Raw genomic sequence first — 24,050 nt, forward strand, 5'->3', positions numbered from 1 at the left:
ATACACCACCCTCTAGGTCATTCTTATGGAATAAATGAGCTGATGTCGACAGAGTAGGTCCCACGATAGGTGAGGCAATGAGGATCCTCAACTAAGGTATGAGGGAAAATAGTAATATGACTGATGGACTGACACTAGGTATAATGGAAAATGAGGGATTGAGGGACAAATAGACAACTTCCCTTGTCAGAGCATAAAGTGCATGGTTTACCTGGTAGCAACTGACTCAACTCCGGATGGGATGCGGACAGTATGATTAGAGGCTAAAATGGAAAAGAAGGGATGAACGGTATCAAAGTATGGATGGAATATTGTGATATGATATAATGGATACAAAACAGACTCCATGGATTCAAGGGTGACTCATCACGGATGCTCTGAACAAGGGTGACTTGATGACGCTGCCACACAGAATAGGCCCAGTGGGGACCATGAAAAAATGAGTAAATGATGGTTACACATGATGAAAACTGACACGTTAGATGACAAGTTCCAAGGGAAGGTGGTCCCCAAATTACAAGCGTCGCATATGAAGAAATTCGATTCTGAGAGGCAACAAAGTGACCCTTCTTGGAAAAATGGCTTCCTAGTGAAGTTTCAAATCATCCAAAACTGAGAAAGACTCATTATAGCACTCGATGAGAGATTTCCAATGATGTTGATGGTTCATCGAGCTGAGCTACCATTTGGTCAAAGCGGGTGACAGAATCATTGTGGATTTCTCTATGAAAGGACATTTTCCCTCCAATTGGATATCATTTTTTATGTGAGTTGTGGTAAATTTGGAGAGGAGGAAAAGTCCCTAAATCTTATGGAGGTCATAGTGGACAAACCGACCATTAGAATCAGGATCTGCGACTTTCAGGTAGTGGCCTTACTCATCTCTTCAATTTCAGTTATTTATTTCGTGATTTTTGGCTCCTAACAGTTCCCTGGGAGACCCTTGCTCCTCCTCATCATCTAATCACACTTTTTGTGCCTAGAAGTGCAATTTGGATCTCAAGAACAGGTGAAAACCTGTGAGCTCACACTTTCTGGGCATAAAACTGTGATTTGGGGCTGAAAAGAGGGGTGGTTTGCTCACTTGGTGGGGGTTGTAGGTTGATTAGTGTGGACCAGTGTTTTCTTCTCTCAACTGACAAGACATGTGGTGTTTTGCAGGCATGGCAGAGCTAAAAATCAACTGGTGTGAGTGAGACTTGGACACCCTCTGATCCGAGATTCTGATGGATCAGGGGGTTTAAGGGGCATTGGCTCGCTATGGGGTTCTCAAGTTGGTAGAGAACCCATTGATGAGGGTAGGTGAGCCCTTTCTATTGAGAATTGTGAGCTATTGGGATCCAGACCATGAGGTATTTGTCATGCAAGGGCACAATATTGAGATCACATTATAGGATATTTATTTATTCACCGGACTCCCTCCTGTCAGAGTGGCGGGGGATATACATCTGGTGTTTCCTTGTGGGAGGAACATTACAAAGTTTGTGGAGCACCATTATCTGTAGGATGTGCATGTGAAGGGCATGACTATCCCGATTAGTGGTTTAGATCGGCTAGAGACATAGGTTGTTTCCGTAGCTATTCTACAGATCTTGGGCAACCATGTGTTCCACCACATCACTGGTGGGCAGATGATGCTAGTTGAGAGTGTTTTGGCTAGGACCTACTATGGCTGGGCTGAGATGATGCTGTCGTCGATGAAATGATAGTTAAGTCTATACAGGTGAGCCATGACTATGTTTTTGGTACAGTACTGTGTGCATTCATCTTTGAGAAGATACCCACCATCCTCCCTCATGTATAGATCCGATATGGGGGCCCACAGGAGCCCAGGATCTGCCAATGGGGGTAGCTAATGCGGAGAGGAGGACGGGGAGTTGGACGGGTGTTCCAACCCATGTTTTTTGCACATTGGGATTAGATGCCCCTCTAGATTAACGATTATCCTTATAGTGGGATGAACTATCAGGGAGATCCTGACTTGCCACTTTTGCTCAGGCAAGCATGGGGACCAAACGGTAATTGTTAAGTTGCTATTTTTATGGTGCATTACATATTTGTATCACATGTATATTGTACTAAGTGTAAAATATGTGGTATGTAGACATAGCACTGGTAAAACTGGCAAGTAATGTAGGACAAGCTGCAGTGCTTGTGGCTGCAGATTGGGGAAAATTGTCATCTTGTCAAGGTCCAGAGGATAGTGTGCTACTCGTTTATCTACACCGTAGATGTGGGGTACTCTTGACCAAAGTTTCTGAGCGTGGATGGCATGAGCTAGACGATCGATACATATATGATTATAATGTCCTTCCCTTAGAGTGCCGAGGTATCATGCAATGCATGGTGATGGATGGTCATGCAGTACGTGATCTACATGCAATTGGGGCAGAGCCTTTGGTGTGTGATCCTTCGGATAGTGACTAGATATGGGGACATGTGGGTCCCTTTGATTTTGATTTTTGTAACATGTTTTGGGCATGTTGGATGTATTTAGAGCTATGGGCTCCGAACACTTATATGATACATAATATGATTATGCATTTTTATATGACGATGATGGTTCGCCATGTGTTTTATTTATGGTTGTCTTCTACGGTATACATGTGACAAATGCCAATCTAGAATGTTATTTGCAATGGTATCTACATAGTTATTTTGGGCTCAAGGAACTTGACTAAAAGTAATGGTTTGAAATTCACGTACTAATAGCATAACATGCAGATATTTTCTAAATATGACTTGGTTATGCACATGATACACACCATTCAATTGCATGACAAGTAGCAAGGAATACAAACGAACATGAAGATGAAAGATGCGATGAGAAATGGAATCGACTAAAAAACCTATCACTGCATCATATTTGGCTTGGTTATTGGTGGCAGATCCAATGCACACATCGTTCGAAAGCACTAATGTATGCAAGCGGGTAAAAATGGCCCAGGCTGTTGAGGCTATATTCCTGGAGAAGCCACTTGCACCATCAACATGACCAATATATGGTGTGGATGATGGATCCATATGAAAGGTGCAAAAGACAACAAATGAGATGATGCATCCTACCTAACTTCATGACAAAAATAAAGACATGCAAATCAAAGAGATAAGATATGAGAAAATTTTCTTTAGGTAGATTGCATTGGGATTATTAGTGTTAACACCCAGGTTGTTCCCTATGACTCCCAAGGGAATACGGCCGGGGTAACCACTAACCAACCTTTGGATTACAGTTTCTAGCCAAACTGTAATCAGAGAGGGCTCTCTCTTTATGATTTGTCTCTGTTATGATAGTATTTTAGGCTAGCTATTATGCTCAGGTTTTTGGTTTATGTTTTGGTTGAAGGACTTCTTTCAGTGCTTAAGATGTAGTGTTCAGACAGTAGTATATCATTGGGCAATGGAGTCTAGAGCTGTGAACTGCTTTGAAATGCTGAAGTGAGAATGTTCAGACTGCAGGGCCTATTGGGTATCTCAACAAACAAAATTTAAACTTAAGTGGTGATGTATGGTTAGCCAACGGAAAGCAATTAAGAATTCTCCATTAAGCTGGTGATGTGAAAGTGAAACATGTTGCTCAGGAGCAAACTTGAATTCCTGAAACAAAGGTAACTGTGAAAGATATATTCTGATAGTGTAGCAATTAAGAATTACGCTTATCAAGATTATAGCTGAAGAAAAACATTCATTAACAACATAGATTGAGCTCAGGGTATTGCATGAATAAATCCTGAAGGCTATTCTTTTTCTTTGTTGCCAAATACTTAGAAATTATAAACATATATGGATTGTAAAAGATTGAAACACATAACAAAGAGAGTTACAGAAAACTTATTGTATTGTGAGGTACACAGGAATCCTGCAGTTTTCAACAAACACCAGAATGCATTCAACACTTCAGAACGTTGATAAATTCCATCACTTTGTTTATTAAACTCTGAAAAGATTACAGCATAAGAACTTCTTCAAGAGAAATCAACAACAACCCCTGCAATCTTGTGCGAGGGGCCAATATATACAAACAGTATTACAAAATATCTAAGGCGTTGAGTCATCTGAGAAATAAATATTTCACCAACTTTGTACAGAACAGTAGATAAGAAGTTATTGCTGCCTTTAATACAACATAAATGCATCTTTCTATCTGTCAGAAGATATTTTGGCTTTTGGAAGCCAACGAGTCGGTTGGAGTGATCTGCATTAATGCTGGAAAATGCGCTTTTGGAGATGCTCTGCTGTAGCTTCTCGGCCTGGACACCTGTAGCTTCTAATCTGCTTTGTTGGCCATAAGTTCTGCTGAGTTGGCTCAGCTTTCATCTTTAATGCATGCTGATTCTTTTAAACTGTGCTGTGCATGACAATTTGTATTTTCTATGAACAAAATTTTTTAAATGGTTTCATGTTTATAAAATCATTTGTATTGCCTTAGTCCACCATTCTTGTGTAGGTAGTTGATGCCTGATAATTGCATCCATAGTCTCCTCTGCCTCTGTATATTTATAAAAATTGGGAGGCACTTCAAACAGGTGTTTAATTTCATTCATTATAAAAAATAAACTTTATACTCTGTTGTAGAGAGTTTGTCCTGTGGCTGGCCCTGTTTCCTCTGAGGTGTTGGGCTTCTCATTGATCTAACTTGTGGCAAATACATTGACCCTCTTGGCATACTGCTCATGTGTGAACAGTCTCCCTGCGCTGTTCAGTAAGCTAGGGAGCCCTCTGTTTTGCAATACCTGAAATTTGTCCATAAACCTGTTTACCTCAGTCTGCATGTCTTGGGTTCTTCTTTCTAATGTCTACACCAAGTTTCTCAGTGTAAGAACCCTCTTGATTAACTGAATTGTCTCAGTTCTGTTTGGAATTCCCATGGTAGCCAACTGAGTACTTGTTCTATTGTTAAGCACATTAATCATCCTGGTGGAAACTTCAGGCATATTGCTTAGAGCAGCCCTTGATCTCTGAATTTCAGTCTGTGCTTTTGGAATGAGCTCTAACTACTCATGGATTGTTTCAATATACTACCATTGGTCAGTAATAGACTGGCCAATATTAGCCCACAACACTGTTTTAAGCTCAGCCACAACCTTATCTAATTTGAGCTCATTCTCTAGCTCTTTGATCCTGTCTTTGAGGGCTTTTATTTCCCTGCCCTTTTCTGCCACAGCCTGCTTGGATTTGTCATATCTATCATTTACTTTGGCCAATTTCTCCCTGGTCTCATTTAGTTCTGTCATTTGAGCTTCCAGGGCCTGAATCTCATTTCTTAGCTTTTGCATATCCAAGCTAGGGGCCTGCTCTGTTGTTAGTGGTGCTGAAGTAGATGGTGTTGCTTGTTCAGTCTGCTGAGGAGGAGGAATAGTAGTTGGGGCAGGTTCCTCAAGGTCAATGATTTTAGGAGGAGGCTAGGATGTCTGACCTTCTTCTCTTTGTTTCAGAGTTGCTTGTAATGCTGCCTGTGCAGCCTCTGATTCTCCCAGCTTTTCTTGTGTCTGGATAAGCTACTTATAGAGAGACACCAGCAAAGCTGTGGCATCTTGATCATGCCTTTGTTGAGCTACTTCATCTGTTTGATGGTGAATTGTGGCTGGGAGTTTGATCTTTCTCCTTAAAGCTGCCATATCTGCATCCCTCAATTTCAATATTTCTTGTATGCCCTTGATATCTTTGGGATGATGCCCAATCTCAATAATTATATCTTCTAAGGACCTTATTCTGTTGTCCTTTGCTTGAGAGGATGCCCTTTCCAACTCAAGTTGGGCAGCTGTATTATTAAGGCTATTTTCTAGCCTGTAGTTATCCAATGTCTTGTCTGCCAAGGAAGCATAGACCATCTCACCTGTTTGTTTATGCAATTCAATTTTGTCCATTGGGTGGATGTCCTTGGCCAGGACCTCAAGATTGGTCCTCAAGTAATCTGAAGGGGACTGTGGCTGCAAAGTAGTTGGCATGAAGTGACTCATGATCATCTTTCCCTCCTGGACATCATATGCAGACATTAGTCGCTATTGGTTGGTGGGAGCCATTTTCAACAAATGGCTATACAGCTGTATTTTTATGGGCTCATTCCTTTTCTTTATGTCTATGAACTGCTGTTTGATTCCTCCTTCAGCTTATTTTTGGTGGCTTGAGGAGCTGACTTCTCCTCCTATTGTTCTGTCTTGTCCCTGTTGAAATGAGCTAGCCGATGCTTCTCTGCTAGGTGGGCCCATGCCCAGAGACTGCCCTGTTGGCATTTCCTCTTCAGAGAAAGGATTCAATCTCTGTCTTTTCTAACCATGACTTACTGATGTGGTCAAGGGAGTCTCTCTGTCCCTTTTCCTGCTAATATCCTCCTTTTGTGGAGTTTGGAGGATTGATGCTTCAGCTGATGTTTCTTGCCTTGGAGGCACAGTTTGATGTGGCTGTTGCTCAGTGGATTTTGGGGTTTCCACTATCTGCTCTTGCTGTACAGGCTGCTCCTATGTTTGTTCTTCTTGTTGTTGTTGTTGTTGATGTACTTCCTGGTGTTCCACCTCTTTTTCTGTTTGCTCTTCAGTCACGGGAGGTGGTTGCTCTTGTTCCACCTGCTTTTCTTTGCCTTTGCTGGATGTTTGTTGAGTGTCCATGGCAGCTTGCTGATGTGTTGTTGAAGAAGAGGCAGATGCTCCAAGTTGCCTTTGATATGATAAGGAAACCTGTCCACAAGTTTCCAAGTCAGCTTCGTTTTGCAAATTCCTAGCCTCTTTCTCTAGCATCTACTCTCTAGAGATTGGCTCTTCTAGGGTGCCCTCTTTCCAGCTTAAAGAATTTGCATACTTTTCAATGTGAGGCAGCCTAACATGTGAATAGTTACCCAATTTGTATTTTATCCTTCTGAGGGAGATAAAATGATTAGGGTCATAAGGTATCCATTTGAAACTGGTTTGCAATTTGAAGCCCTCTAAAATCATATCTACCTCCTTCCATCCCTCCTCTCTTTTATTGTATAGGAAAGGGCCTAGCTGGTTCCTTACCTTCAGCTGCACCTTCTTATTCCTACTTTGGAAGTGGAAGCAGTCTGAATGTCCAAACTGCCTGAAGTATTCTAGGGCAAAAAGTCTCATAGGGACATACCTTGGCAGCCTGTAAGGGTCCAACTCACAGCCATATATTCTGATTACTGTATGGTGTTGGTAAAAATACCAATCACCAATGCTGTAGGATTTGGAGAGATGGAGAACCCTCTGCATGTCATTGGTCAACCTTGGAGGAGGGACACCATACAGCAATGTCATAGCTGGGTGAATGAACAGGTCTATAAATTCACAGTATGTGTATGGTGATTGAAAAACATTATGGAAAACTGAGGTCCAAAACACAACTGACCTTGGATTCCCCTGGGCATTAAGTTTCTTGAGGGGAATGGAGAAACTGTCTGGTTGATAAAACAAGAACAAATGGTAAATGTATGAGGTGTATCTGAACACCCTTTCCTGCAATATAGGTAGCATAGTCATAGTGTATAGCTGGAGGCTTTCCAGGAGAAAATATGGACAGCATTGCCATTATAGTGTCATCAACATCCTCAATTCCCTTGTACCCCAGAACGTAGCTTATCAGATCCACTAGCATTCTGCCCAAGTCATTCAAGTAAATATATCCAATGGGAGGAGTCCTCACAATTTCAGAGCTTGGCTGCATGAATAACTGATTAATTTTAATGATCTGGGCACTTGACAAATTACTACCCTTATTTATTAAATCCAACATGGAAAGAGGGGTTAATGGCCTTGCAGTATGGAAATGCAACATCTCATTTATGGTTTCTGGGGTGATAAAGAACAAAACTGAGCCTGTAGGACTAAGAACAGCTCTCTGGCAAGGATCATAGCATTCCTGGCATTTATGAATCAAGTCTGGAAGGGGATTGACTTGAGGGAGGTTGTAAATGGGCAAATTTGAGTCCCAAATCCCTAAAATATCAGCTCCATTAAGGTGTTGGGCTTTTAGTTCATTGAGCATATGAATATTAAACTTAGAGTTCATTGGGAACCAGTCTAACATCTGATAATCCAAGTCTCCCAGGGCTTTCCATTCTATTTCCCTTTGAGGGGCATTCAGAGGCTGAACATTCAGGGCTATTGGTGTCTCCATGGCTAGTAAAGCTTCTGAATTGTATGTAAACTGCTCTGAGTGAGCAGAAAACGCAGAGGAGTTTCTAGACGCTGTAACTGTGAATTGTAGGGAACAAAGGGCGAATTTGAACAAACAGCAATTGAAATACCGTTTATGGGACTGATAAAAACAGTAGTAGGAGTGACTGGATTGTTTCTATGGTGAAATTATGTAATGGAGGTTTCTAGTTCATGACTGCGCGAACTACTAGTGAATTCAGGTCAATTTTGTCAAATGCTGGCTCTGTAGAAGATTTATTATTCCACCAGTTTGAAATAGGTGCAGGTCACTGGGTAATTGATGGTGAAATCAGTGTTTTTAGGCCTTCTTAAACAGTTTGTTTGCAGAAATATGATAAAACCAGGTACAGGGAATTATCTTGAAAAATACCTTGCGAATGGCCGATAACAGGTTGCAACTGCAGGTACAATGGAGGCGCTGACAGTTTCGGAATCAAATTCGACAGGTTGGCGCTGGTTTGAACGTAAATAGCATGCAGAAATAACAACAGTTTCTTTTGGAAAAAGTGGAAAAAACATGAAATTTTGGCCAATATATGGATTTTTGGCATATTGGCGCATTTTTGGGATGACGTCAGCATGACGTCATCAGGTGGGGTCGAAGTCGGATGACGTCAGCATGACGTCACCGGGTGAGGTGGCAGGCTGTGATTGGTCCACAAATATGATGAAGTGGCAGACATATCAGCGCGGGGGCGGACGAAGGAGCTGATGCGGCGGCGGGGTGGCAGTGGCGTGGCTCTGACGTGGGGATGACGCAGGCCTGGAAAAACTAGTGGTAAACAAAAAGGCGGTAATGGTTTTCTCGGACTGCCTACGATACGGCGATGGTTTTGTCAGAGGAAAACCCGAGAAATTGTGAGGGCGACGCGTGGCAGAGGCCTGACGTCACCCTCTGACAGTTTCTCGGGTGCTAAATGTCGGACGTCGGGCCCAACCCGATATGTATAATGGTCGTCCGATCAAAAGCGCTTGATCGGACGGTTGACGAGTTGATGAGTTGTGCGGTTGATACGACAGCAGAGAAGGATTAAAATAACATATTTTTTGGGGTCTGCGCCCGGCGGAAAACCTTTGGGATATAGTGTTTTGTAATGTTTGCAAATGTAAAAATAATGCGGCCCCAACACTTTGGATAAGCGAATAAAAGTGGGTTTTGATGTTATTTTGCAATTTAAAGCGGGTATGGGTAAAAATGGGTCTCTTATAAGGTTTTCTCAGCAAATGAAGGTTTTAATGGGCCAAATGAATTCAGAAGAGGGGAGGGGGGTTAGACTTAGGTTTATCAAAGTGACCAGATGTCATTTTGATCCCTGACAGAGAACATATGGCTATGATGCCAAGGGGAGAGATATTTATACAATGTTTGGGGTTTATACACCATGGTGTTATAATACTAGGGAAAGGGTAACATAGGGGGTTTATATAATAAAGTTAGGGGTTAATATGGATGAAAGGAGTGGATGAGGGGAGATAATACTAAGTTTATTTGAAAATAACTTAGCTTAGGGAGTAGATCAAAATGAAAAGAGTTTTAGACAAGAAATGTGGCTTTTAAAGGACTAAGAACCACCATAAAACCACCAATTCTTCCATAAATCTCAACTGATGAGGGGTTGTTAGTAATGAATGGACAAGGGGAAAACTGGGAAGTTAGAGATGCTTCTTTGCTTGTTGCAGCCTGATAGAGAAGAAGGACTTCTCAATCCCTTGATTTTGCTTTGTGAAATAGGTTAGCACACCTTCAAGTTTAAGGAATGACACTTCTGCAACCCCATCTGCCTACCCATCTATTTGCCTAGCATTTTTTGTTTCTTCTTGGAGGGTGCACTTAGACTTGCAGACCCTTATTTGCCTTTTCTTTTCTCTGGCTTTTTCCTTTTGATTTTCTATCTAATTCTACCCTTATTGCTTCCAAGGTCCCAGATTAAGCAGTTGGGAGCCTTACTTTCTCTACCTGAGCTACTTGTCTGCCAAGATTAAACAGTTTGGATAGACTTCCTTCTCTATTCTACAACTGGAAATTTAAAACATGGCATGATCTAGATTAGGTTGTTGGACCATCCATCAAAATTGAGTCCACATCAAGTAATAAGCACATATTGTATTCTCTTGGAAATATGTGATCTTTGCATCATCAAAGCAGAGCATATTTGCACCTTTTCATTGCCAATCATGAAATATGAAACCTATTGATATAGGTAGCTAACAGTGGCTCCACATGGGGATGGTTTTTCATTAGAAATACCAAGAACAGTAGGTCAGAAATGCCTTGGCCTGTGACTGCTTTCACCAATATTTTGAAGTTTGTTGTTTTGTAATTCCAAAATTGTGCTCTTCCCATCTTGGTAGATCTCTGATCCTATTTGCCTTTTGCTGATAGTTAATAAACTTGAAAAACTGCATTTTTACATCCTTACAGAGAGTAATATATACACTTGAATATGTACAATGGAAACATCAGGCTGCACTTATGGGTGATAGTCAAAATAGTGGTTCAGCATCCTGCCATTCACAGGACCTTCATCCAAATCAATTTCATTGAGACTTTTAAGGAAATAAGTGTTGTTTCCTTGTACTGCTTGGACAGCAAATGGTCCTCTCCAAAGGGAATCAAATTTTCCATGTTTTCCTTTATCTTCCCTTCTTGAATCCCACTTGAGTACTTTGTCACCAATGTTAAAATCTTCTGCCTTAGTCCTTCTGTCAAAGGCCTTCTTTAATTTTTCTTGTAAAACTTGAACTCTGCTGAAAACTTGGTCTCTAGTTTGCTGTAAACATATTATTTGATTGATCCTTCTTTGCATATCATTTGGTTCAGCTTGACTTTCTTGAAGAAGTTTCATGACAGGAATCCCTAGTGATGAAGGGAATTTAGCTTCTAATCCATAAACCAACTCATATGGGCTGGTCCCAATTGATCTCTTGGTTGTTAGTCTATCTGCCCATAGGGCATTCACCAGCTTCTTATGCCAATTCTTTTTGTTCTCTTCTAGCACTTTCTTTATAATGTTCACCAGGCTTTTATTTGATGATTCAGCAAGGCCATTTCCTTGGGGATAGTATGCAGTAGAATGGCCCAAGGTAATGTGAAATTTGTGGCAGAAATTCACCATCTTCTTGGATCTGAAAGCAGCAGCATTGTCTGTTATTATTTTGTCAGGGCAGCCAAATCTAGCCAATATGTTATTCTCCAAAAACTGAATAATTTTTGAATCATTTGCTTGTCTGCATGGAACAGCTTCAATCCACTTAGTGAAGTAGTCTGTGGCTGTTAAGATCCATCTATGTTGGCCTAAAGATGAGGGATGAATTTCCCCAATGAAATCCAAGCCCCATTGTTGTAAAGGTCTCTCTGTTGCAATAGGCCTTAAGGGAAGTGGCAGTAACTGTCTCTTTCCCTCAAACATTTGACATTTATGACATGAGGTAGTGAATTTCTTGACATCAGAGAACATGGTGGGCCAGTAGTAACCAGCCCACAGTGGACTTCCAATACAAGTGTCCACCACAGTCACCTGCATGCAATTCTTTTATGATATTGTTAGTTTCATTCTCAATTAAACAGTTTAACAATATCCCTTCATGATTTTTCCAAAGTAAATTTCCATCCATAATACAAAATTTAGAAGCTTTCATTTTTAGGAACCTACACTTAGTTCTGGACAATCCTCGGGGAGCACACAGGTTTTTTAATACATAACATATATCAGAGTACCAAGGGGATTGTTCAAAGGCTACATTGATCTTTGGAGTCGCCAGCTTCGGTTCAATGTCTAGCTGGTTGATGTCTAAGGCTTGAAAGTTTGCTTCTTTCATTAATTTGGCCAAACCTTGCCCTTTTATTAGTTTTGTAGGTTTTATCTCAATATCAAATTCCAAAATGTTGGCAATCCACTTTCCTCTTCTGCCCTCTAAATTTTCTTGGGTGAGAATGTCTTTGACTATAGGACTTGGTACATAAGCTATAACATGTGAATAAAGGATGTAAATCCTAAAGTCTTTGATGGCTTTGACCAAAGCATAAGCTTGTTTTTCCATGATTTGATATTTTAAAGGTGCATCTCTAATAGCTCTGCTAAAGAAAGAAATTGGCTTCTCATTTCCTTGGTCATCTTTCTGTAACAAAACAGCAGCAATAGTATGCTGGGAGGCAAAAGAGAAAATGATAAATTCTCTGTCAAATTGAGGATTTGTTAAGACTGGAGTTTGAGTAAGGGCCAATTTTATACCTTCAAAGGCTTGATTTGCTTCCACAGTCCATTTCACTTTTGAATCATTCTTTAGCATGTTATTCAGTAATATGCTCAATTCAGCCAGATTTGGGATAAATCTCCTCAGGAAGTTGATTTTACCCAAAAAGGCTTGTAATTCCTTTATATTTCTTGGGTGGGGCATTTGTAGGATAGCTTGTATCCTATCTGGATCAATTCTTATGCCATCCTTTGAAATGATATGTCCTAGCAACTTGCCTTCTTCCAAACCAAACAAAGATTTCTTGGGATTCAAGGAAATTCCATATTTCCTACATGTTAGGAAGATCTGTCTTAAATGTTTCAAATGTTCTTGATCTGATTTTGAGAAAGGTGTAAGGTAATCTAAGTAAATGAAAACAAAGTCATGAATCTCCTTGGCAAAAGCAATATCCATTGCTCTTTGAAAAGTTGCCCCTGCATTTTTCAATCCAAAAGGCATTTTTACATATTTGAAAGTTCCCCATGGGGTTGTAAATGCAGTTTTGTCTTGATCATCAGGGTGTACTAAGATTTGATTAAAGCCTGAGAATCCATCAAGTAATGAGATCCTTGAGGCCCCTACCACTCTTTGGAGAATGTGATCCATCTTGGGTAAGGGATAATTGTCTTTGAGGGATACTTGATTCAAGTTCCTAAGATCCACACAAAGCCTTATTTCACCAGTTTTCTTTCTTGTAGGGACCAAATTTGAAATCCAATCAGAAAACCTGATTGGTGCTATGATGCCTGCTTTAAACATTTTTTGCAATTCCTTTTCAATTGAAGGGAGGAGCATGGGATTAATCCTTCTCAATTTTTGTTTAAATTGCTTATGATTAGGCTTGAGAGGGATTGTATGCTAGATAACAGACGTGTCATAGGATTTTAAATCCTCATAACCCCATGCAAAGACATCTTTGAACTCTTTGAAAAGGTCAATGTATTTGGGTTTTTGATCAGGAGGCAGAGATGCAGATAGCTTTATTATCTTGGGCTTATCAACCGTGCCAATGTTGCACTCTTCAATGGCTGCATTTAGGGGCTGCATTTTTGGTTTTCTAGGGATGTCATTTGAGTCAAAGATGTCCTCTAATGGAGTTAGGCCTCTTGGGAGAAAATTGTCTCTCAGCTCTATGATTTCATCCTCTATAACAGCTGCTTCCTCATGATTGGTTTGTTGAATTTGTTGTATGTTCTCCTTGTTGAAAATAGTTGGATTTAGCATTTGTTTAGCTGTTTTGGGTGATATTGGGTGGTTGGTCTGTTCAAACTATATTTGTGATTGACTTGCTCTTTCAGGTATTTGTGATTGACTTGCTCTTTCAGTGTCAATATTTAGTCCTGCAAATTCTTGTTGCAAGGTCAAGAAATTGTTTATTTGTGCATCATCTTCAAATACCTGCCAGTCTTTGACATTGTTTGGGACAGAAGGTCTGTGTTTTACCTCGACTGTAAAACAGTGGTGGGGCTCAAAAGGTAGCTTGCAGGTACTTGCAAATGTGGCTAAACTGTGGGCATGCAAATTATGGGTTCTGGGAATCTTGGTAATTTGAAACTCAGTGAAGGACTGTAGTAGTTCAGCAGCAGCAGATCTATAAGATCTCAGTCTTTTGTCATTGGTGACAAAATTGCCTTTCACTTGTTGGATGACTAAATCTGAATCCCCCATAATTGAGACCTTTGTGGCTTGTAAGAACTTTACTAGCTTGAGGCCTAGTAAAAGGGCTTCATATTCTGCCATATTATTAGTACACTTGAAATTCAGTCTATAGGCTCGGCCTTCTGCATGACTGTCTTGTTTATTATGTATCCAAACTCCAGCTCCTGCCCCTAATTTGTTGACTGACCCATCAAATTCAAGGAACCATAGGATCTCTTGTTCCGGGGAGAACTTAATGACCTCCTTGTGTGCTGGAATTGTAAGCTGAAGCTGTGGTTTGCCTTCTGGTTGGTTTTCTAGGGGAGTTTCCTCACTTGATGGAACCTGTTTGCTTTCTTGAGCAGCAGCTGTGTTCAATGTTTGGTTAATCATTGTTTCTTGGGTAGCAGTTTGCTCATTGGTGTCTTCCTCTTGTGTGAGTATCTTGGGTTCAACCTCATCATCTGAGAGATTTGTATTATCATTGAAGAGAATGTATGAGTCTATGTCTGAGTGGACAGCATATATGGGAAAGTTTTGAGGCTTTTCTTCACTGCTGACCATGTATTTCATGAGTGTTTCTCTGTATAGTCTTTTTGGTTGCCCAAAAACAGAGATGGTGGCATATGACATGTCTAATTGTAGGGAACCTTGGAGTTTAGCTCCCCACGATCTTGATAACAGCATCCCATACTTAGGTGGGATATCAGCAACTACAACATCCATTAGAATTGTTTTGTTTGGGTATTGAACCAGAGACACACATAGATCTTTTATGAGACCTAAACACTTGACTTGGCTGGAGTCAAAGGAAAACAGGTCCTTGTATGGTCTTGTTATATCTAGATTCAATCTCTCCATGACTGCTTTTGGCATGAGATTGTGAGAGGCACCTGAGTCAAACATTGCATTATGCAATATTTTATCATGAATATGTAAGCTGACATAAAAAGGTAGTATCCCTGTGACTATTGTTTTTCCATCCACTTCTGGGCCAAACAGTAATTCTGGGGTGTCATCCAACACATTGACATCATCTTTGCTGCTGGTGAATTGAAGGGACTACTTGATCTGTTGTTTATAGATGTCATGCTCGGCTAGTTCTGAGAGAGGAATTGCTATCTTTAGTTTGCCAATTTCAGTTTCTAGGTCAAAGGGTTTTTCAGATTGGGTCTTAGGGTTATGGATAACAGTCCTTTCCTTGTTCACTAACTCTTCTTCTTGATTCTTATCTTGATTTTGGGACTTGTCTTTTTTACTCATCTCTTGAGGAGTAACATTTAAATTAGGGTGAGAGGATGAAGTAGCCATAGGCTGCTGTTTTAAGGACAATGGTTCAGTGATCTCTTCAATAATTACTTCTTCTGCAAGTGAATTTGTTTTGTCATTAGGCTCTGTGACTATGGCTCTTTTAGGCTGCTGATTATCCTTTGTCTTTTCAGGCTGATTTACATTCACAGTTCTGCTCCTTAGCTTGTATTGTTTATGGACTTCATAAACAGCAGTGTCATAGCCTTGTTTAAAGTCAAAGGATTCACCTGATTTGATTGGGAACAACTTGATTACCTCATCCTCATGGTCTTCTTGTGTCAAAAAGACTTGACTTTCACCATCTAGACCCATTAAATTAATCTGAGAATCTTCATTGGGTTCAGTTGATGTGGAAGTTTCAGCATAGTTTTCTTGGAAAGGGGGTCTTATGTCTTGGTCAGCACTGGCCTTGCCAACGTTTGGGTTTTGAGTTCTCCTAAAATTTGGATTCCTAGGAGGGTTGTTTTGTGGTGCTTCCCATGATGATTTTCTCTCAACCGATTCCACTCTATCCCCCAATCTCTTCATACCAGTGAGTATTGCATCCAGTTTTTGATCAAAGGCTGAGGGTTCCTCTTTGAAAGCGGTTCTCTTTTCCAACCTTGCTCTGTTTCTTTTGGCAATCAGGTTAGCTTCCACTGTGACAGCAACCTTTTGGGCCTCTGCAAGGGTTTGAGGGTCTCTTTCCTTTAACTGATAGGCCATGTCAGGGTCAAAACCATCAGGGAATTTGTACAAAGCTAAATGAGGAGGGGGTCTTAAATTTTGTGGGATTGCGTTATATACATTGTTGAATCTTGCACAATACTCCAAAACAGTCTCTTGGGGACCCCTTTTGATAGTGTCATATTCACCAAGTATGTGCAGAGGATCCTTCTTCTTCTCCCATCTGTTAGTAAAGGCTTGATACAGCTCATCAGGAGTTGTGATGGAATTTGCATTCAGGGATCTAAACCAAGTTCTTACATCCCCAGTTAGGCTTTGAACAAACATCCTCATTCTCACACTGTCATCATCTATTTCATAGGTCTCAAAATGGTCTTGCATCCTTTTGGCATGCTGAACAGCTGTCAAAGGGCCAGTGGAGTCAAAATATGAGATTTTGGTTTGGTAGTCTTGGGGTAGAGCTGCAGCATTAGCTGGTATTTGCAAGGGTGCATATCTGTTAGCCATATTCACAAGGTTTGGGGGATTCACAGGAGCAGCTGGGATAAAAGGAACGGTGTGTACCACAGGGGTAACAGGTGTGGCAGCACCTAGAGTGTTGGTCAAGGGGATATGTGCAGTGGGTGAAGATGTGCCAGGAGGGCTTTGAGATGTAGATGGTGAACTGGGGGAGACAGGGGTAGACCGAAATAAAACCTTGATAGGAGTTGGAACTGGCTCAGGGTGAGCTGTCTCAGGACTCAAATCACTAGGATTTTCCTGCCTTTGCTGTTTCCTGATTATTTTGGGAATTGTGTTTAGATTTTCAAAAACTGCTGGTGGATTTGGGTCAGGGTTTGACCTAGTGTGTCTGGTTTCCCTTTTAGGAGCCAGCTTCTGAACTTCTTTTTGAGTATTTTCTAAGATATTTAAGGATTTGTTTAAGGGACTGCTGAAGCTTTTTTAAAACCACTGTCTTGGCAAACAACAGTTGAAAAAAAAATATGCTCAGGTCCCCAGTTGAGTCGCCAATTATGTTAACACCCAGGTTGTTCCCTATGACTCCCAAGGGAATACGGCCGGGGTAACCACTAACCAACTTTTGGATTACAGTTTCTAGCCAAACTGTAATCAAAGAGGGCTCTCTCTTTATGATTTGTCTCTGTTATGATAGTATTTTAGGCTAGCTATTATGCTCAAGTTTTTGGTTTATGTTTTGGTTGAAGGACTTCTTTTAGTGCTTAAGATGTAGTGTTCAGACAGTAGTATATCATTGGGAAATGGAGTCTAGAGCCGTGAACTGCTTTGAAATGCTGAAGTGAGAATTTTCAGACTGCAGGGCCTATTGGGTATCTCAACAAACAAAATTTAAACTTAAGTGGTGATGTATGGTTAGCTAACGGAAAGCAATTAAGAATTTTCCATTAAGCTGGTGATGTGAAAGTGAAACATGTTGCTCAGGAGCAAACTTGAATTCCTGAAACAAATGTCACTGTGAAAGATATATTCTGATAGTGTAGCAATTAAGAATTACGCTTATCAAGATTATAGCTGAAGAAAAACATTCATTAACAACATAGATTGAGCTCAGGGTATTGCATGAATAAATCCTGAAGGCTATTCTTTTTCTTTGTTGCTAAATACTTAGAAATTAGAAACATATATGGATTGTAAAAGATTGAAACACATAACAAAGAGAGTTACAGAAAACTTATTGTATTGTGAGGTACACAGGAATCCTGCAGTTTTCAACAAACACCAGAACGCATTCAACACTTCAGAACTTTGAGAAATTCCATCACTTTGTTTATTAAACTCTGAAAAGATTACAGCATAAGAACTTCTTCAAGAGAAATCAACAACAACCCCTGCAAGCTTGTGCGAGGGGCAAATATATACAAACAGTATTACAAAATATCTAAGGCGTTGAGTCATCTGAGAAATAAATATTTCACCAACTTTGTACAGAACAGCAGATAAGAAGTTATTGCTGCCTTTAATACAACATAAATGCATCTTTCTATCTGTCAGAAGATATTTTGGCTTTTGGAAGCCAACGAGTTGGTTGGAGTGATCTGCATTAATGCTGGAAAATGCGCTTTTGGAGTTGCTCTGCTGTAGCTTTTCGGCCTGGACACCTGTAGCTTCTAATCTTGCTTTGTTGGCCGTAAGTTCTGCTGAGTTGGCTCAGCTTTCATCTTTAATGCATGCTGATTCTTTTAAACTGTGTTGTGCATGACAATTTGTATTTTCTATGAACAAAATTTTTTAAATGGTTTCCTGTTTATAAAATCATCTGTATTGCCTTAGTCCACCATTCTTGTGTAGGTAGTTGATGCCTGAGAATTGCATCCATAGTCTCCTCTGCGTCTGTATATTTATAAAAATTGGGAGGCACTTCAAACAGGTGTTTAATTTCATTCATTATAAAAAATAAACTTTCTACTCTGTTGTAGAGAGTTTGTCCTGTGGCTGGCCCTGTTTCCTCTGAGGTGCTGGGCTTCTCATTGATCTGACTTGTGGCAAATACATTGACCCTCTTGGCATACTGCTCATGTGTGAACAGTCTCCCTGCGTTTTTCAGTAAGCTAGGGAGCCCTCTGTTTTGTAATACCTGAAATTTTTCCATAAACCTGTTTACCTCAGTCTGCATGTCTTGGGTTCTTCTTTCTAATGTCTGCACCAAGTTTCTCAGTGTAAGAACCCTCTTGATTAACTGAATGGTCTCAGTTCTGTTTGGAATTCCCATGGTAGCCAACTGAGTACTTGTTCTATTGTTAAGCACATTAATCATCCTGGTGGCAACTTCAGGCATATTGCTTAGAGCAGCCCTTGATCTCTGAATTTCAGTCTGTGCTTTTGGAATGAGCTCTAACTGCACATGGATTGTTTCAATATACTGCCATTGGTCAGTAATAGACTGGCCAATATTAGCCCACAACAATGTTTTAAGCTCAGCCACAACCTTATCTAATTTGAGCTCATTCTCTAGCTCTTTGATCCTGTCTTTGAGGGCTTTTATTTCCCTGCCCTTTTCTGCCACAGCCTGCTTGGATTTGTCATATCTATCATTTACTTTGGCCAATTTCTCCCTGGTCTCATTTAGCTTTGTCATTTGAGCTTCCAGGGCCTAAATCTCATTTCTTAGCTTTTCCATATCCAAGCTAGGGGCCTGCTCTGTTGGTGGTGGTGCTGAAGTAGATGGTGCTGCTTGTTCAGTCTGTTGAGGAGGAGGAATAGTAGTTGGGGCAGCTTCCTCAAGGTCAATGATTTTAGGAGGAGGCTGGGATGTCCGACCTTCTTCTCTTTGTTTCAGAGTTGCTTGTAATGCTGTCTGTGCAGCCTCTGATTCTCCCAGCTTTTCTTGTGTCTGGATAAGCTGCTTATAGAGAGACACCAGCAAAGCTGTGGCATCTTGATCATGCCTTTGTTGAGCTACTTCATCTGTTTGAGGGTGAATTGTGGCTGGGAGTTTGATCTTTCTCCTTAAAGCTGCCATATCTGCATCCCTCAATTTCAATATTTCTTGTATGCCCTTGATATCTTTGGTATCATGCCCAATCTCAATAATTATATCTTCTAAGGACCTTATTCTGTTGTCCTTTACTTGAGAGGATGCCCTTTCCAACTCAAGTTGGGCAGCTGTATTATTAAGGCTATTTTCTAGCCTGTAGTTATCCAATGTCTTGTCTGCCAAGGAAGCATAGACCATTTCACCTGTTTGTTTATGCAATTCAATTTTGTCCATTGGGTGGATGTCCTTGGCCAGGACCTCAAGATTGGTCCTCAAGTAATCTGAAGGGGACTGTGGCTGCAAAGTAGTTGGCATGAAGTGACTCGTGATCATCTTGCCCTCCTGGACATCATATGCAGACATTAGTCGCTGTTGGTTGGTGGGAGCCATTTTCAACAAATGGTTATACAGCTGTATTTTTATGGGCTCATTCCTTTTCTTTATGTCTATGAACTGCTGTTTGATTCCTCCTTCAGCTTCTTTTTGGTGGCTTGAGGAGCTGACTTCTCCTCCTATTGTTCTGTCTTGTCCCTGTTGAAATGAGCTAGCTGATGCTTCTCTGCTAGGTGGGCCCATGCCCAGAGACTGCCCTGTTGGCATTTCCTCTTCAGAGAAAGGATTCAACCTCTGTCTTTTCTCACCATGACTTACTGATGTGGTCAAGGGAGTCTCTCTGTCCCTTTTCCTGCTAATATCCTCCTTTTGTGGAGTTTGGAGGATTGATGCTTCAGCTGATGTTTCTTGCCTTGGAGGCACAGTTTGATGTGGCTGTTGCTCAGTGGATTTTGGGGTTTCCACCGTCTGCCCTTGTTGTACAGGTTGCTCCTATGTTTGTTCTTCTTGTTGTTGCTGCTGTTGATGTACTTCCTGCTGTTCCACCTCTTTTTCTGTTTGCTCTTCAGTCACGGGAGGTGGTTGCTCTTGTTCCACCTGCTTTTCTTTGCCTTTGTTGGATGTCTATTGAGTGTCCATGGCAGCTTGCTGATGTGTTGTTGAAGAAGAGGCAGATGCTCCAAGTTGCCTTTGATATGATAAGGAAACCTGTCCACAAGTTTCCAAGTCAGCTTCTTTTTGCAAATTCCTAGCCTCTTTCTCTAGCATCTGCTCTCTAGAGATTGGCTCTTCTAGGGTGCCCTCTTTCCAGCTTAAAGAATTTGCATACTTTTCAATGTGAGGCAGCCTAACATGTGAATAGTTACCCAATTTGTATTTTATCCTTCTGAGGGAGATAAAATGATTAGGGTCATAAGGTATCCATTTGAAACTGGTTTGCAATTTGAAGCCCTCTAAAACCATATCTGCCTCCTTTCATCCCTCCTCTCTTTTATTGTATAGGAAAGGGCCTAGCTGGTTCCTTACCTTCAGCTGCACCTTCTTATTCCTAATTTGGAAGTGGAATCAGTCTGCATGTCCAAACTGCCTGAAGTATTCTAGGGCAAAAAGTCTCATAGGGACATACCTTGGCAGCCTGTAAGGGTCCAACTCACAGCCATATATTCTGATTACTTTGTGGTGTTGGTAAAAATACCAATCACCAATGCTGTAGGATTTGGAGAGATGGAGAACCCTCTGCATGTCATCGGTCAACCTTGGAGGAGGTACACCATACAGCAATGTCATAGCTGGGTGAATGAACAGGTCTATAAATTCACAGTATGTGTATGGTGATTGAGAAACATTATGGAAAACTGAGATCCAAAACACAACTGACCTTGGATTCCCCTGGGCATTAAGTTTCTTGAGGGGAATGGAGAAACTATCTGGTTGATAAAACAAGAACAGATGGTAAATGTATGAGGTGTATCTGAACACCCTTTCCCTTTGCAGATTCATTAGCTGTTCATGGATCTTTTCCGCAATATAGGTAGCATAGTCATAGTGTACAGCTGGAGGCTTTCCAGGAGAAAATATGGGCAGCATTGCCATTATAGTGTCATCAACATCCTCAATTCCCTTGTACCCCAGAACGTAGCTTATCAGATCCACTAGCATTCTGCCCAAGTCATTCATGTAGTGATATCCAATGGGAGGAGTCCTCATAATTTTAGAGCTTGGCTGCATGAATAACTGATTAATTTTAATGATCTGGGCACTTGACAAATTACTCCCCTTCTTTATTAAATCCAACATGGAAAGAGGGGTTAATGGCCTTGCAGTATGGAAATGCAGCATCTCATTTATGGTTTCTGGGGTGATAAAGAACAAAACTGAGCCTGTAGGACTGAGAACAACTCTTTGGAAAGGATCATAGCATTCCTGGCATTTATGAATCAAGTCTGGAAGTGGATTGACTTGAGGGAGGTTGTAAATGGGCAAATTTGAGTCCCAAATCCCTAAAATATCAGCTCCATTAAGGTGTTGGGCTTTTAGTTCATTGAGCATATGAATATTAAACTTAGAGTTCATTGGGAACCAGTCTAACATCTGATAATCCAAGTCTCCCGGGGCTTTCCATTCTATTTCCCTTTGAGGGGCATTCAGAGGCTGAACATTCAGGGCTATTGGTGTCTCCATGGCTAGTAAAGCTTCTGAATTGTATGTAAACTGCTTTGAGTGAGCAGAAAACGCTGAGGAGTTTCTAGACGCTGTAACTGTGAATTGTAGGGAACGAAGGGGGAATTTGAACAAACAGCAATTGAAATACCGTTTATGGGACTGATAAAAACAGTAGTAGGAGTGACTGGATTGTTTCTATGGTGAAATTATGTAATGGAGGTTTCTAGTTCACGACTGCGCGAACTACCAGTGAATTCAGGTCAATTTTGTCAAATGCTGGCTCTAGAGAAGGTTTATTGTTCCACCAGTTTGAAATAGGTGCAGGTCACTGGGTAATTGATGGTGAAATCAGTGTTTTTAGGCCTTCTTAAACAGTTTGTTTGCAGAAATATGATGAAACCAGGTACAGGGAATTATCTTGAGAAATACCTTGCGAATGGCCGATAACAGGTTGCAACTGCAGGTACAATGGAGGCGCCGACGGTTTCGGAATCAAATTCGGCAGGTTGGCACTGGTTTGAACGTAAATAGCATGCAGAAATAACAACATTTTCTTTTGGCAAAAGTGGAAAAAACATGAAATTTTGGCCAATATATGGATTTTTGGCATATTGGCGCTTTTTTGGGATGACATCAGCATGACGTCATCAGGTGGGGTCGAAGTCGGATGACGTCAGCATGACGTCACCGGGTGGGGTGGCAGGCTATGATTGGTCCACAGATATGATGAAGTGGCAGACATATCAGTGCGGGGGCGAACGAAGGAGCTGATGCGGCGGCGGGGTGGCAGTGGCGTGGCTCTGACGTGGGGATGACGCAGGCCCGGAAAAACTGGTGGTAAACAAAAAGGCGGTAATGGTTTTCTTGGACCGCCTACGATACGGCGATGGTTTTGTCAGAGGACAACCCGAGAAATTGTGAGGGCGACGCGTGGCAGAGGCCTGACGTCACCCTCTGACAGTTTCTCGGGTGCTAAATGTCGGACGTCGGGCCCAACCTGATATGTATAATGGTCGTCCGATCAAAAGCGCTTGATCGGACGATTGACGGGTTGATGAGTTGTGTGGTTGATACGACGGCGGAGAAGGATTAAAATAACATATTTTTTGGGGTCTGCGCCTGGTGGAAAACCTTTGGGATATAGTGTTTTGTAATGTTTTCCAATGTAAAAATAATGCAGCCCCGACACTTTGGATAAGCGAATAAAAGTGGGTTTTGATGTTATTTTGCAATTTAAAGCGGGTATGGGTAAAAATGGGTCTCTTATAAGGTTTTCTCAGCAAATGAAGGTTTTAATGGGCCAAATGAATTCAGAAGAGGGGAGGGGGGTTAGACTTAGGTTTATCAAAGTGACCAGATGTCATTTTGATCCCTGACAGAGAACATATGGCTATAATGCCAAGGGGAGGGATATTTATACAATGTTTGGGGTTTATACACCATGGTGTTATAATACTAGGGAAAGGGTAACATAGGGGGTTTATATAATAAAGTTAGGGGTTAATATGGATGAAAGGAGTGGATGAGGGGAGATAATACTAAGTTTATTTGAAAATAACTTAGCTTAGGGAGTAGATCAAAATGAAAAGAGTTTTAGACAAGAAATGCGGCTTTTAAAGGACTAAGAACCACCATAAAACCACCAATTCTTCCATAAATCTCAACTGATGAGGGGTTGTTAGTAATGAATGGACAAGGGGAAAACTGGATAGTTAGAGATGCTTCTTTGCTTGCTGCAACCTGATAGAGAAGAAGGACTTCTCAATCCCTTGATTTTGCTTTGTGAAATAGGTTAGCACACCTTCAAGTTTAAGTAATGACACTTCTGCAACCCCATCTGCTTACCCATCTATTTGCCTAGCATTTTTTGTTTCTTCTTGGAGGGTGCACTTAGACTTGCAGACCCTTATTTTCCTTTTCTTTTCTCTGGCTTTTTCCTTTTGATTTTCTATCTAATTCTACCCTTATTGCTTCCAAGGTCCTAGATTAAGCAGTTGGGAGCCTTACTTTCTCTACCTGAGCTACTTGTCTGCCAAGATTAAACAGTTTGGACAGAC

The sequence above is a fragment of the Pinus tabuliformis genome, chromosome 1_1 (genome assembly GCF_031772625.1).
Source record: "Pinus tabuliformis cultivar Carrire ecotype Pingquan chromosome 1_1, CPIR1, whole genome shotgun sequence".
NCBI classification, from domain to species: Eukaryota; Viridiplantae; Streptophyta; class Pinopsida; order Pinales; family Pinaceae; genus Pinus; species Pinus tabuliformis.